The sequence below is a fragment of the Mandrillus leucophaeus genome, unplaced genomic scaffold (assembly GCF_000951045.1).
Source record: "Mandrillus leucophaeus isolate KB7577 unplaced genomic scaffold, Mleu.le_1.0 Scaffold25, whole genome shotgun sequence".
NCBI classification, from domain to species: Eukaryota; Metazoa; Chordata; class Mammalia; order Primates; family Cercopithecidae; genus Mandrillus; species Mandrillus leucophaeus.
This window is the reverse complement of record NW_012102587.1, coordinates 165,572-176,511: the sequence shown is the minus strand read 5'-3', so window position 1 is coordinate 176,511 and position 10,940 is coordinate 165,572.

Below are 10,940 nucleotides of genomic sequence, written 5' to 3'. Positions count from 1 at the left end.
TAGAATCGCTTGAACTTGTGAGGCAGAGGTTGCAGTGAGCCGAGATCATGCCACTGCACTCCAGCCTGGGCAACAGAGCAAGACTTCATCTCAAAAAAAGAATAAATAATAAATAAATAAATAAATAAATAAGAAAAGAAAAGACAGAATAACAAGGGAGAGGCTTACACAATTTATTTAATCAGTTTTACAAGACTCAGGGAAAACTGTGTACTTCTATCCTAAGTCTGATGAGAGAAGAGAATGATTATAGAGAAACACTATTGGACAAAAAGTGTAGGATCTAGGTAATAAAGTCAGGAGTAAACTCAGCAAAGCCTATTTTCTCAGCTTGTTTTCTGTGACTCTGTAAGAAATGTCTTCCTCCTATCACCTGGGGAATGGGGCAGGGCCCTTGTCACCTGAGGACCTTCAAGGGAAAGGGAGCAGGTCAGAGACCTTCCTGGGTTTTGTGGCTTGTTTCTGAGGAGAGAGATTCCAGTTTCTGTGACTCACTTGGTAGATAATGGAGAGGAAGAAAGGAGGGTGGCAGAAGGTCCAGAAGACGTAGCTGAAGTCCTTCCAAATCGCCTTTAGTTCTAAGGACTCAGCAGGGCAGTATACCGTATTTTGTGTTATTTTGCACGTTCTGAGCCCCAACAACCACTATATGCATCTCCTAGTGCCATCTCAAAAAGAGCGTCATAAGACCGGAAAAAAACAAAATCCAGAGACCAAAGAATGAAAGTCAGTACAAAGTAGCTGGTTACGGTATATCTGGTCATTGATTATGAACTCTGAACACCCAGGAGTGCTCCCCAAATAACCAATGATTTGATTGGGGTAAGGATAAAAATATATATTGTCAATAGGTCTCTGAAAAAGTTAGGCAGGTAGATAGATAGATAGATAGATAGATAGATAGATAGATAGATAAGCAAATAAATGCCAAACCAAAAAACAACAAAACACCCTTGACATTTGTTGAAACGTGAAATTTGAAGTACTGTGCTAAAAGTTTTACGTTTATTATCTCCTTTAATTCAATAGCCTTGTTCAGTAGGCACTACTTTATTTTCTTTATTTATTTTTCACATAAGAAAGTAGAGTCTAGAGTGTTTAAGTAGCATCAAGGTGATGCAGCAAGGGTAGAGCAAGGACTTACAGACAGATCCGGAATCCCAATTCTGTGGTCTCAACCACTATGTACTACTTCCCTGTGTCAGCCAGTAGGAAAATTCAGTAAGAAAGCCTGGGCTGCAATGTGGTATTATCAGGTTTAGCTCCTAATACTGAGAGAGCACATGTAGATTCAAGCCTTCTTAGTGTGTATGAGGTGCATACACGTGAGACTGGAATTCATGAAGGGATCAAATGCTTTGCTCTGGGTCAAATAACTTGATGAAATACCCAACTAAATTAGAATACAGGTTAAAGATGCTTGAACTTATAAACTGTGCTGTTTTCCAAACCTAGAATTCACTGACCTTGGAAGCTAAGCTCTAGCCACCTTTCAGTGGTGATGAAGAGGAACTACAGTCACAAGAGCTAACTAACTGGTGTGTTATTGAATTTTTAACACTGGAGTCCTAACCACCAATCCCTTTTCTTTTATTATTATTATTTTTTAACCTGGAGGCAAGGAGTACTAATGTTTAAATTATAAAAATGTAAGACATGAACACACTGGGTGCACGCTCATCCCCCACTTCACCCCTAGCCAAGGTCCAAGAGAAATCACAATTTCGGGATTATAGGACCAAAGAATGGGGCATGGAAGAGATTTTAGAGTTCACTTAGCCTAATATACTTATTGTTCAGATAAGAACACTGAACTAGCATGTGAGTCTGTCTCTTATACACATCTAGATGTGTATAAGAGACAGATCTTCCACAGTGCCAATTTCAATTCCTAGGCCATAATAGGTATTCCACACTTGAATTTTAATTGAATAATTAAATTTTAAAAATTACCTAACCAACATATAAAGTATACCTACTGTAAAAAGTAAAAATGTTTTATAAGATGTACCACCCATCTTTTTCTTTGATTTTAACTCATCCCCTAAAAATTCTTCTGGTACCATCCTCTATTTTTCTAAATAATGTATTTACACTAATAACTTTTGACTTGTCAATTTCAGGTATCACTGTGGTTTCCTTACTGTGGAAAATCAGGATTTCACTTTCTTCCACACCCCCCACCCTCCACCCAGAATAATTAAGGCACCATTTTGGGTCACATCAGTATTCAGTGTTACTGTCATTGTGACCACATAAATAGTAGTGGACCTAAGCCAATTACTGTATTATAAGTACATTGATTCTCTCGTGAATCTCTATTTTCTGAAGTTTTCATGTGTTTGATGGACTATAGGTCTATCACAAGTTTATCCTTAAACTACCAGAGATGTGATTCGCCTTTCAATGAGTCCAAACACATCAGACATGCGGGTTCATTTCATCCTTACATCCTGAAGCCTTTGATTTCACTGCTCCAGTCAAGATGTTGTTCCCAGCCTGGCTGCTCAGCTATTCTCCTGGGTGTTCCCTTCCCCCGTCAGCCAGGAATCACACTGCTTTATTAGGCATCGCATTCCTTTTGCCCAAATGTCAGGATTTCCTACTCCTTGCCTCTTTTCCTCCTTTTGGGGAAGTATATCCTGAAAACAAATAGGACAAAACCAAAAAATGTTAGGTCTTGCTTTTCTGAAAAGTCTGAATTACTTTCTCATACTTGATTAGTAGGTGGGTAAGATATAAAATTTTTAGCCTGAAAATCATTTTCCTTAGAATTTTGAAAGGATTTCTTCCACTGCAGTTTTAATTTCTGAGATAACGACTGCGGAATCTTACATCAACTCCTCCTTCATTACAGGAAGACTGCTGATTTACCCTTTCTCCAACCTTTTAGGATCTTCCCCTGGTTTTTGTTCTGAAATTCTATGATGCTGTCACTTGGTGTGGGTGATTTTCCACTCATGTGCTCTGTAACCAGCAAGTTGCTCCCGGATGCAGCCTGGACAATCTCAAGCATTTCTGTGATAAATCCTTCCTTTCTGATTTCTCTGTCTTTGGGAACAAAACGATTTTGAGCATCTGAGTCTGATTTTATGGTTTTGTTCCTTGCTTTTGCTCTCACTCTCTCTCTCTCTACTTTTCCACCATTTTACTCTTCTTTCTAAGTATTCTCCTTAACATTAGGTTGGTGCAAAAAAATTGTGGTTTTTGCATTATTTAAATTTTCCGTTTGATATTGGAATACATTCTTAAATAAATGTGGTTATGTTATACATCATTTTAATGCACATTTCTTGCTTTATTTTTTTGTTAGTAACTTATTACTTACCGTTGATTTTGTACTTACTTTAGAGTATGGAAATAATGTTAGACAAAATGCAAATTTGAGCAATTTTCTTATTCGACTCCAAAATGAGTCAAAAAGCAACAGAGAAAACTCAGAACATAAGCAATGCATTTGGCCCAGGAGCTGCTAACAAGTGTACAGCAGTGGTGGTTCAAGAAGTTCTGCAAAGGAGAAGAGAGCCTTGAAGATGAGCAACATAGTGACCGGCCATTGGAAGTTGACAATGGCAAATTGAGAGCAATCATCAAAGCTGATTCTCTTACAACTACAAGAAGAGTTGCCAAAGAACTCAATGTCTACTACTCTACAGTCATTTGGCATGTGAAGCAAGTTGGAAAGGTGAAAAAGCTCGACAAGTGGGTGCCTCATGAGCTGAGTGAAAATAAACAAAGATAATCATTTTGAAGTGTTGTTTCTCTTATTCTACACAACAACAGGCCATTTCTCCATCAGACTGTGACATGCGACAAAAAGTAGATTTTATACTCTAACCAGTAATGACCAGCTCAGTGGTGGGACTGAAAAGAAACTCCAAAGCACTTCCCCAAACCAAAATGGCACCAAAAAAATGTCATGGTCCCTGTTTGGTGGTCTGCTGCCAATCTGATCCACTACAGCTTTCTGAATCCAGGTGAAACCATTACATCTGGGAAGTATGCTCAGCAAATCCATGAGATACACCGACAACTGCAACACCTGTGGCTGGCATTGGTCAACAGAAAGGGCCCAATTGTCCACGGCAACACTCAACCGCAAGTCACACAACGACCGCTTCAAAAGTTGAACAAATTAGGCTACGGAGTTTTGCCCCATCCACCATAATCACCTGACCTTTCGCCAACCAACAACCACTTCTTCAAGCATCTCGACAACTGCGTGCAGGGTAAACGTTTCCACCACCAGCAAGATGCAGAAAATATTTTTCCAAGAGTATGTCGGATCCCAAAGCATGGATTTTTATGCTGCAGGAATACACAAACATTTATCATTGGAAAAAATGTCTTGACTGTAATATTTCGTATTTTGATTAATACAGATGTGTTTGAGCCTAGTTATAATGGTTTAAAGTTCATGGTCTGAAACCGCAATTACTTTTGCACTAGCCTTTATCATTTCCGATCTTGAACTTTGAATTTATACTATCATAGTTTCACTTTATTATCTTAATGCTTCTTTATTATAACATCCTGTTCTCTTTTCTTTATTTTCTACCTTCTTTCATCCCTGACAAAATTAACTAAATTACATTGCGTTTGAGCAAATCTAACAGTTTTGCACAAATTCACATTTTAATATCTGTTTATGAAAAACTTATGCATTCAAACTTGCTCTCAGACAGGCTGCTCTTTTAAGTAGATTTGTATAAACATACATTTGTCCTGCAGGTGTGGGGAAATGCTCCTCATCAGAAATGCTGATCAGACAACAGTATGAGTCTTTCCTTCCCTTCCTGGTCCCAAAGACCTGTTAACCATGACTGCCTCCCTGCTTATCAACTGACACACTGCTGTCATAAGCTGTTAAATAAATGCAGCTTGCAAAAGTGCTTGCCCATTGGTCTTTTCCATGGTTACTTTATGGACTAAATTTCGTCCCCAATGTTTATATGTTGAAACCCGGTCTCTCATTGTGATCATATTTGGAGCTAGGGCCTTTGGGAAGGTAATTAAGGTAAAATGAGGCCATAAAAATGGAGCCCCAATCTAGGACTGATATCCCTATAAGAAAAGGAAGAGTGCCGGGTACAGTGGCTCACACCTGTAATCCCAGCACTTTGGGAGGCTGAGGCGGGCAGATCACCTGAGGTCAGGAGTTCGAGATCAGCCTGGCCAACATGGTGAAATCCTGTCTCCACTAAAAATACAAAAATTAGCTGGGTGTGGAGGCGGGAGCCTGTAATCCCAGGTACTCAGGAGGTTCAGGGAGGAGAATCACTTGAACCCTGGAGGCAGAGGTTGCAGTAAGCTGAGCTCGTGTCACTACAGTACAGCCTGGGTGACAACAGTGAAACTCTGTCTCAGAAAAAAAAAAAAAAAAGAAGAAGAAGAGGAAGAGACACCAGGGATTCCCTCTCTCTTTGAACACACAGAGAAGAGGCCATGAGAGGAGAAGCCTCACCAGAAATCAACCATGTCAGCTCCTTGGCCTTGGACTACTAGAGTCCAGAACTGTGAGAAAATAAATTCCTGTGGTTTAATCCATCCAGTGTGTGGTTTTCTTATGGCAGCCATAGAGGGCTAACTCAGTTATCTAATAATCAAATCAAACTTCTGTGAACTACTCTGTGACTACACTATACTGGTTCCTGTGGGCTGAACCCAACCACTGACTTTTAGAAATAATCAGCTTAGAAGAAAACGGAGCTGTTCTCTGTTCCTGGTGTAAAATTTAGTCAGTCATTGTTACTCTCTGGTACTTCTTAGATAACTGAAGTTCGGAAGTGACGTGGGATCTCAACACAGTCTTATTTCAGAAATTTAACATGTCCAGAACCAGTTATTCATCAAAACTTTCCCAGACTTAAACTTAGTACTCTTCTTCCCAAACCAAGGGCTGCTACTGTTGGCTATAGGATGGCTTACAGTGAGGGGTTTGGGGAGGTACTTTTTTTCTTGGCCAGATACCTCCAGCTCCCAAGCCCTCACAAGATGCTGGCTTCAGATTCACTGGAAGAAACAGGAGGCAAGAGACTGACATGTGTTATAGGACTCACCACACATACTCATTTGAAGAGTAACTCAGTCCTAATATGGAATTGTTCAAGCGTGCTTTTGGTGCTATCTCCAATCTCCTTGGTACCCCGCAAATGCATGTGGACAAAACAATGTCACACAGTTAAGAAAACAGCAGAAATGCCACTTGGTAGGCTGAAGCAGGAGAATCGCTTGAACCTGGAAGGTGGAGGTTGCAGTGGACCAAGATCGCACCATTACACTCCAGCCTGGGCAACAAGAGTGAGACTAGGTATCGAAAAAAATAAAAAATAAATAAATAAATAAAAATAAAAATAATAAGAAGAAATAAAACTTCAGTTACTTTGAATCTGGTATTCTATGTGACTGATTGAAATTCTTATTTGATTAAATATTTTTAAAAGTGGAAACTGTGAGGTATAGCATTTTTGTTTCAAACTTTAATTCATACATGAAATATTACTCATACATGCACGTCTTTAAAACAGAAAGTTATTTCTGGGATTGTTTTGCTTATTTAACACTATATTGTTCACTTTATTTTAGGTTTTATCATTTTTATTACTTATTGGCATAATTATATAGATGAAGTTAATTAAAAGAAAAATTTTGGCCGGGCGCGGTGGCTCAAGCCTGTAATCCCAGCACTTTGGGAGGCCGAGACGGGCGGATCACGAGGTCAGGAGATCGAGACCATCCTGGCTAACACGGTGAAACCCCGTCTCCACTAAAAAAAAAGTACAAAAAACTAGCCGGGCGAGGTGGCGGGCGCCTGTAGTCCCAGCTACTCGGGAGGCTGAGTCAGGAGAATGGCGGGAACCCGGGAGGCGGAGCTTGCAGTGAGCTGAGATCCGGCCACTGCACTCCAGCCTGGGCCAGAGCGAGACTCCGACTCAAAAAAAAAAAGAAAAATTTCACTGTCCATATTTCCTTTCTTTGCTATTTATGTTATTAACTCAAATGATTAATACAGAAAATAACTGTGTTCTACAAAAGAAGATAATTGTTTTCTTAAAAAGGACTTGCTATGATTGTAAATAAAGTAAGTTGGCTGTGCCACTGAGGAAAGTATAGCATGGTGCCTGACTTAGCATGGGTACCTGGGGACCTCCCCAACAGAGGAACTCATGAGGGGACTCTGCCCTCTGTCCACTTTGGGGATCAGCCTTGCATTCCATCCTGCCAAACTTCCTGTCTGCAGTTTCTTCTAGGCATGGATTTCCCATGGCAGCTCCTCTGACCTCACTAATTTCTATCTGGGATCTCCTTTCTCAGTGCATAACGTTGGCAAATGCTCACAAGGCATTAAAGACTACCAGTAGTTTTACCTACTCAATGCAACTTTTCTTGCCACTGCTCTAGGAATATTGTTCCATTTCTACCTGAGCCCCACATATACTCCTTAACAGACTCTTATGTGATTAGCTCCTTTTTTTGATGAAATAGTTTAAACATATGCTGAGACTATATAATTAGGTTCTTTTATGGGAAATAATTCAAATGTAGATTTAAGTACAGAAAATAACCAATTCTCACATACCTAGAAATCATATTTAACAATTAGAGATATTTATCATTTTTGGCTCAGGTCTTTAAATTAGTATTAATATTTTAATAATAATGTTATTATTGCTAAGGACATAGACTATACTATGTGCCATTAAAGGCCACTTTTCATTACCATTCCCTCCATCCATTGGTAGAGGTAACCAGGATTCTTCTGAACAATGTTCTATACATTTGCTATTAATTTATGTACCCATCAAAATGTATTACATATAAATACACATTAATTTATATAAATGTCTACATGTTAAACAAATTTATAGTATTTATATACATTGTTAATTTTTAAAGTTTTTTTGAATTAAAGCAAATGGTATCATAGTGTTCATATACTTTTACTACTTGTTTATTTCTACTTACCGTTAAGTTTTCAGGTTTTAATCATTTTGATACATTTTATTAATGAAAGCTATGTATAAGCATTCTTTTATACATGCCCCATCTTATCCATTACTCTAACGGTGGAAATTTCCAAAATTATAGCGCCATTTATTCACGCATGTTTAATACATATATGTGCCCACTTCTCTGATCTCTGTCAACTCCTGGAATTTCTGGTCTTTTAGACACTGGAAACTTGATGGATGTGGCACAGAATCTTGGTGTTTCAATTTACTTTTTCTTCCTAATCACTATTAAGGAAGCTTCTGGGATTCTTCAGTGAACACATTGAAGAAAGGTGTCTGCTCTTTTCAAGCTGATACCTGATGGAGTCAGGAGAAGGAGACAATAAGCTATAGCCATAATACATAAATGAATTAGCAAGTATATAAGTGATCGTCTGTATCTGTGTCTCCACCCAAATCTCATGTTCAATTGTAATCCCCAGTGTTGGAGGCGTGGCATGGTGGGAGGTGATTGGCTCATGGGGGCGATTTCTTATAAATAGTTTAGCACCATTCCCTCGGTGATTGTAAGTGAGTGAATTACCGTGAGATCTGTTGTTTAAAACTATGTAGCACCTTCTCCCTCTCTCTCTTTCTCCTGTTCCAGCCATGTGAGACACCTTGCTCCCCTTTGCCTTCCACCATGAGTGTAAGCTTCCTGAGGGCCCCCCAGGAGCTGATGCCACCAGGCATCCTGTACAGCCTGCAGAACCATGAGCCAATGAAACCTCTTTTTAAATAAATTACCCAGCCTCAAGTATTTTTTTTATAGTAACACAAGAACAGACTAATACAGTAAGTCCTTAGAATATTTTACACACCTAATATATTAATAAAAGGTGAAAACTATTAATGAAAATCCAGGGGGAAAAAATAATCAGATTTGCCACTTGTTTTCCTCTATCCAGAACAATTGAGAAATAATCTTCCCCTCCTTATCAGTTTCTTTCATGTCAAGCAAAACCACATGAATCGATGCTAAAACTAATATATCATGACTGGTTGCTCTCAATACCTTGGTATTAAAACTTTAATTGTGAAGAATATTGCCTTTGCTAATGGCCATAGGACTGTCTGGTTATCTTTTTCTGTATAACAGACTACTCCAAAACAGTAGCTTAAAACATTGGCAATAATCTAGCTTGCTCACCAATGCGGGGAATAACTAGGTTCGGTTTGGCAGCTCTTACTTGTGGTCTCTCATGCCATTGAAGTCAGATGGTGGCTGAGATTGGCACCATCTACAAGGCACCTTCCCTCACATGCCTGCCCCTTGGGCTGGGAGATTCAAACAGTAGGGGCTGGAAGAACTGGGGTTCCCTGGGTATCTCTGTCTCTACGAGGTCTCTCCACTTGGTCTTTCCATATGGTCATCTCAAGATAATGAGACATCTTACAGGTCACGTCGTAACTGGTGGAGTCAGTGTCCCACGAGAAATAAGCAGAAGCTACACATGCTTTTTTAAGGTAGCCATGGAAGTCATGTCTTTTCTGTCACTTTCTATTTGCTGAGGCAATCCCAAAGTCCCACCTTGCCAAAGTCCCAGGGGAAGGGAATGCAGACCTTGCCTTTTGATGGCAAAGTGTCAGATAATTTGCAAAAGTGTTTTAAAACCACCATAACAGCAAATTATAATCACGTGTCAAAACAAACCACATGGCTACTTAAGCTACTCATTTTAAAAAGTAACTGAAAAATTAAGCCCAGAAGTTCCACCAGATACATGTGCAGTGAAGGCAAATAATTTTGTTGAAAATCCTTTTCAAAGAATGTTCTTAATGTTCTTAACAAAGAGAGGCTGCGCACCCTAAAATAGTCATTATTATGAGCATTTTTTCCTTCTACATCATTTTACTGTCAGAATGGTTTCCCAATAAGATAAAAACGGAAATGAAATAGCTCAGTGTTACACAGACTGCATAGATAGGCGTCTAGGAACAAGGATCCTTGAAAAATGTATTGGAGACAAAACAATTGCAGAAAAGACAAGCAATCCATCAAAAAGGTGATACATATTTTACTAAAAAGGTACCTCTCTACTAGCATATAGTATTTTATGTTTGAAAATTTCCACTGTACAAATCTCTCATAGCAGATAATAGCAACTGGAGATATTAGATCAAAATTTATTGACTGTCTTTGATCTTCAAGGTGTTGTGGTGTATCCTAAGGATACAAAAAAACTTTGATACAAAGTATTTGTCCTCAAAGAGTTTACAATTTTGTGAACCCACAATGTACACTTAAAAATTACCAATGGGGATAATAAAATAATGAAAATTGCAGCTACAACTTCCGGAATGCTATTGTACGCCAAACACAGTTCTAAACACGTTGCTTATGATATCTTTTTATTCCTGGTTAGATTTATGATGTGCAAACTTTCTACTTACTTTGCATCTAAGAAAAAGGTGAGATATGTCATCACAAATTAATTTTATAGCGAGATTATAGCCACTATACCAACCTAAAGCCCACATACAGTGCCAATATGTGTGTTACGGATAATACACAATGATTGGCAAGGACATTAAATATCATCTCAATTCAGAGATGAGGAATACAGCCTTCACTTTGGAGGTAGTTAGAAAATATTTAGAGAAAAAACAGTGTTTGAGTCAACCCTTGAAAAATGACTAGGTAGGATTCAGATAAGCCATAAAGGAGTGAAGGAAATGGCTCTGGTCACATGAGCAAGTTAAGTTTTCATGGCAAGATGGAGTAAAACCATGAGGAAGTGATTTTCTATATAACATATCATCTGGTTGAAAGATCACTTGGAGAAAAAAGTCATAAAAACACTTGGTCTAGTATTGTATATGAGGAATGCTTCAGGAAAAAAATATTTTATTATATATGTCATTCAAATAAGGGTGGTAGGTGATTTGTAGCTCCTTTGTGATTTTTGAATTTATTCATTGTGTATAAAGTGAAAGTTGATCATTTAT